Source organism: Tamandua tetradactyla, chromosome 1, assembly GCF_023851605.1.
Source record: "Tamandua tetradactyla isolate mTamTet1 chromosome 1, mTamTet1.pri, whole genome shotgun sequence".
Lineage (NCBI taxonomy): Eukaryota > Metazoa > Chordata > Mammalia > Pilosa > Myrmecophagidae > Tamandua > Tamandua tetradactyla.
The window spans coordinates 115,498,443-115,504,219 of record NC_135327.1 but is presented as its reverse complement, the minus strand read 5'-3'; the positions used below and the strand labels follow the sequence as shown (position 1 = coordinate 115,504,219).

At 39.9% G+C, this 5,777-nt stretch overlaps 1 non-coding gene across 1 annotated transcript; it reads left to right on the top strand.

Moving 5' to 3' along the window:
- The first annotated feature begins 5,409 nt into the window (after nucleotides 1-5,409).
- Nucleotides 5,410-5,573, top strand: LOC143652494 (U1 spliceosomal RNA). Its single transcript, XR_013160723.1, has one exon. It is a non-coding gene; the product is annotated as a U1 spliceosomal RNA (small nuclear RNA).
- Nucleotides 5,574-5,777: the final 204 nt, after the last annotated feature.

Genomic DNA, 5,777 nt, shown 5'->3' with positions numbered 1-5,777 from the left:
TAGTCTGTCTTAAAGCTGCATAATATTCCATCGTAGGTATACGCCACAGTTTGTTTAGCCACTCGTCTGTTGATGAACATTTTGGCTGTTTCCATCTCTTTGCAATTGTAGATAATGCTGCTATAAACACTGGTGTGCAAATGTCCGTCTGTGTCTTTGCCCTTAAGTCCCTTGAGTAGATACTTAGCAGTGGTATTGCTGGGTCGTAATCCATTCTGCCATTCTATGTCTTTTGATTGGGAAATTCAGTTCATTAACTTTTAGTATTATTACTGTTTGGATAATATTTTCCCCTACCATTTTGGCTTTTGTATTATATATATCATATCTGATTTTCCTTCTTTCTACACTTTACTCCATACCTCTCTCTTCTGTCTTTTCGTATCTGACTCTAGTGCTCCCTTTAGTATTTCTTGCAGAGCTGGTCTCTTGGTCACAAATTCTCTCAGTGACTTTTTGTCTATAAATGTTTTAATTTCTCCTTCATTTTTGAAGGACAATTTTGCTGGATATAGGAGTCTTGGTTGGCAGTTTTTCTCTTTTAGTAATTTAAATATATCATCCCACTGTCTTCTAGCTTCCATGGTTTCTGCTGAGAAATCTACACATAGTCTTATTGGGTTTCCCTTGTATGTGACAGATTGTTTTTCTCTTGCTGCTTTCAAGATCCTCTCTTTCTCTTTGACCTCTGACATTCTAACTAGTAAGTGTCTTGGAGAACGCCTATTTGGGTCTATTCTCTTGGGGTGCGCTGCACTTCTTGGATCTGTAAATTTAGGTCTTTCGTAAGAGTTGGGAAATTTTCAGTGATAATTTCTTCCATTAGTTTTTCTCCTCCTTTTCCCTTCTCTTCTCCTTCTGGGACACCCACAACACGTATATTTGTGCGCTTCATATTGTCATTCAGTTCCCTGATCCCCTGCTCAAGTTTTTCCATTCTTTTCCCTATAGTTTCTGTTTCTTTTTGGAATTCAGATGTTCCATCCTCCAGTTCACTAATTGTAGCTTCTGCCTCTTTAGATCTACCATTGTAGGTATCCATTGTTTTTTCCATTTTTTCTTCTTTGTCCTTCACTCCCATAAGTTCTGTGATTTGTTTTTTCAGATTTTCTATTTCTTCTCTTTGTTCAGCCCATGTCTTCTTCATGTCCTCCCTCAATTTATTGATTTGGTTTTTGAAGAATTTTTCCATTTCTGTTCGTATATTCAGCATTAGTTGTCTCAGCTCCTGTATCTCATTTGAACTATTGGTTTGTTCCTTTGACTGGGCCATATCTTCAATTTTCCGAGCGTCATCCATTATTTTCTGCTGGTGTCTGGGCATTTGATCAGATTTCCCTGGGTGTGTTACGCAGCTGGTTGAAAGCTTTTTCTGTGAAATCTCTGGGCTCTGTTTTTTTTTTTTCCTGCCCAGTAGGTGGCGCTCGTGGCGCTCGTCTGTCTGCACCGCAGTTGGCCCGGGAAACCGCGCGTGGAGGTGGGGGTCGCTGGCTGCCGCGGCTTGGGAGAGTGCCGGTCCTAATTGCCCAGCTGGCCCGAAACGCCAAGCGTGACGGGAGGGCCCCGCTATCCAACGTTCCCAGTCAGGCCGGTGAGCCACGTGCGTGGAGGGGACCCCAGTCGCCAGCCGCCCCGGCCGGGAAAACGCGCGCCCCTCGGGTAGCTCACCGCAGCAGATTCTCCCTGCCCGTTCAGCTGTTCCAGAATGGGGTACGCTGTCTTTTTGGTCTCTGTCGTGACTCCGGGAGCTGTTTCGTATTGTTTCTGTTTCTTTAGTTGCTCTTCTGGAGGAGGGACTAAGACCCGCGCGTCTTACTAAGCCGCCATCTTCTCCGGAAGTCCCCAAAGTCGATACTCTTAATTTTATGACGTGACCATCAATAATACTCCTAATTGCACCATCATCTATAGAGCATTTCTTCTTCTTGTCTGAAAGATTATGAGAAATTTATTGGAATGCATGCTGAAATGTAGGAATAAAATTTCAAAGCCTGCGTCTTATTTTGCCTAGTGGTTTGCATAGGATGTATATTTAGAATGTATTCAGTAATACTGCCTGGAAAAAATAGTGAATGGGTAAATAAATAAATCAACAAATCCAAAGTAGGGAGGTTCAAAGCATGACTGGAGAAGGATGATTTGGACTAGAGGTTAATCTAGCATGTCTTGCTTTTCAGAGATGAGGTCTCCTTTTCCTGTCTTTCTACTCTTCAATCCTGCCTTTAATGTCCTGTTACTTATCTTTAATGACATTGGTGTCTATCATTTAAATCCACACTTTCTTCCATGTTTCTAAAATCCAGGACATTTTTCCTTTTCTTATTCTTCTGTTTGATGTAATTCTTCAAATATCATGAAGAACAATTCAGCAATCTTAACTTGAGTTTCTCAGTACCCTGGGAAATAACTCATTTAGGTTAGCAGACAAACTCATTTACAGCAGCTACCTGGTTTCTTACTATCTCCTCACTTATCTCAGGCTTCAATTCCCTCTTTTCAATGTTCTGTCTGTTCTCTCAACTTGATGTTCATTCCCCTTGACAGGAAAGATAGAGCCAAAATAGGAGTTGAGTAATTCTAGTTTCTATTCTCTGCTAACATTGCACCAGGAGCTCTGAATTGCAGAACTGATCTTTCCATTACCTTTTTCTTTTTTGTGTGTTCCAAATATCACTTTAAAAAAATGACAAAGCTCAATTTATTGCCGACTAAACTATTGGGGAGGTATGCTAGTTAGGAAACATGTCTGAGAAGAGCAGACTGCTGGACACAGAGTTTGGAAAAAGCATAGATTCCAGGGATGGGTGGACTTTAGAGGTATAAATGTGTGACATAGTAAAAGGGTAAGCTTCACGAGACTGGTTGATTGGTAGAACTCTATAGCAGCTTTTGTGAGTGCATTCCTGAGTTCATCCTGATTGCTGGCTTTTAGAAGTGAGAGGCTGACACTGATTGGTTGGCTTTTATTTTTTAATCACATAATTGTGTGTTCTTCTCTGATCATTTTTAGAAAATTTGCATCACTCCAGAAAAAGAAATTAAAACAAAAAAAGAACACATACATCCCATAGCCTTACCACTCCTCTCATTAACTCACAATATTTCAAGCTCTGCAATTTTTACCCTTTATTTCCCTCTATTATTTATTTATTCATCTGTCCATACCCTAGATAAAAGGAGCATCAGACACAAGGCTTTCAAAATCACACAGTCACATGTAAAAGCTATAGAGTTATACAGTCTTTTTCAAGAACTAAGGCTACTGGAACACAGTTCAAAAGTTTCAGGTACTTCCCTCCAGCCACTCCAATATACCATAAACTAAAAAAGAATATCTATTTAATGCTTAAGATTAACCTCCAGGATATCCTCTCGGCTCTGTTTGAAATCTGTCAGCCACTGAGACTTTATCTCATTTCCCTCTTCCTTTTGGTCAAGAAGACGTTCTCATTCTCATGATACCAGGCACTGGCTCACCCCTGGGTGTCAAGTTCCACATTGCCAGAAAGATTTACACTCCTGGGAGCCATGTCCCATGCAGGGGGAAAGGCAATGAGTTCATCTGCTGAGTTGGCTTAGAGAGAGAGGCCACATCTGAGCAACAGAAGAGGCTTTCCAGGGGTGACACTTAGACATAATTACCATAGACTTAGCCTTTCCATTGTAGGAATAAGCTTCGCGGGGTGAACCCCAAGATCAAGGGCTCACTCTATTGAATTGGTTGTTCCCACCACTTGCAAGAATATCAGGAATTCCTCAGATAAGGAAGTTGAATAGTCTCTCCTTTTTCCCCAGTTCCCCAAGGGGATTTGCAAATATCCTCTGTCCAAATTACCCTAGGACCTATTGGGGCATCACACTAACCTCTACAAACTAATACGATCTCCCTCCCTATTCATGATTGCATGTACTTATGGTATTCAGTTATACTGACACTACAAGTTAAATTAAATAATGTGCTACCCAACATATAAATTTCATAACAAATAAACCTCTCTCCCTTTGATCTTGCACAGAGGTTGAAGTTGGAAAATATTGACCATATCGTCCTTTACCTTGTATTCAGATATACCTTAGTCCTATCCAGATCAGCTTCAATCATATCTCTAGACAAAGTCTGATCACTTTTTCAGCTTATTTAACAGTTGCTGAATGTGATAATGCTGGACTTTCATAGCTTTAGTGCTCTAATTCTCAGGTGTCACTTAAATACCTGAAGTTCCGGAGAACTGCCAGGTCACATACAAATAGTTCAGTATCTCCAAATTTATAAATAACAGTTACAACTCCTAAATATATGTGACTGCTTTCAGAGCTTACAATCTAGGAAACTTTACTATAGGCCCCATCCTGATAACCCGTGCTCTCAACTTCAATTCTCTGAGTTTGCATATTATAGAGTGAGGCATGATAATATTTGTATGTTTGTTTCTGACATTTTCTTCAATACACTGTCCTTAAAGTTCAGTCACCTAGTTGTGTGCCTCACCCAAATATCACTTTTAATATCTTTATTATTTCACTAAGTAATTCAACTAAGATTAATTAAAAAGTACATGGCAGTGGATATTACAGGGCAGAACGTCTTCATTCTGAGCTGTGATAATGTCACGGTGTGCATTTGGAATAAATACAGTACCAGTTGAAAAGTTCAATTAAAAAGGAATGAACAAAATTTGAGGGTGTGTATAGGAGGGAGTGGCAGGTTCTACTGGAGGAATCTGGAAGGCTTCAAAGGGGAGGTCAATTTTGAATTAGGCCTGGAAAAAACATTTTTCTGTTTTTCCCTTTCTTTATAGTATATATAAGGATTTCTGACCTTATAGAATTATGATTTTTTTAAATCCAATTTTTACCTTAACTTTTGCTGTAAAGTTGATTTTCCCTCTTTCTGAGTTGTAATCACATGTCCTCTTTTAATAGTGTTTCTTTTTACCTCATTTGGACTTTTACTGTCTCCATATATTTCAGAGCCTCTCAAATCTTCATTTCTCTTTTCAATTTGAATACATCTCCATAATGCCAGTGATTAACTTATAATATTCTCAATGCTCTAGTCCTTTTGTCCTTCTGCTGCGAACTATGAGTAAAATTCACACTCTGAAGAAATGCAAATGTCTACCTCCTACTATGCTGTGAAGGAGATCTAAATTCTCATTAATGGGCCTATTGGTGACAATAAATTCTTGTTCACCAAGCAATAGCTTGGCAACCAATTATGTTTATCTGAACTCAAATTATACTCCCTCTTTCTGCATCAAATATTTCAACTCTTCTAAATCCATCCACTGCCTTTCTCTCACTACACTGTTTTAACAGATACTGTGGTAGTTAGATTCAGTTGTCAACGTGGCCAGGTGAAGGTACCTAGTTCTGTGGCTGTGGACATGAGTCAGTAAGCTAAGAGGAATACTTACCTGGCAGGGGGTATACCATGACCATGAAGGTGGTTTTCCCAGGGCGAGGCTTATCCATTGCACTCCGGATGTGCTGACCCCTGCCACTTCCCCAAATGTGGGAAACTTGACTGCATAATTTGTGGTAGTGGGGGACTGCATTCGTGCTCTCCCCTGACAAAAAAAAATAATAATAAAAATAAATAAATAAGTAAAAAATAAGCTAAGGGGTATGCCTGTTGTAATGAACAATGTTTGATTTAATTGGCTGGTGCTTAAATGAGAGAGCGCAACGTAGCACAGCGCAAGCAGCTCAGCATACCTCATCTCAGCACTGGCAGTTCAGCCCAGGCCTTCGGAGATACAGAAAGAAATCACCCC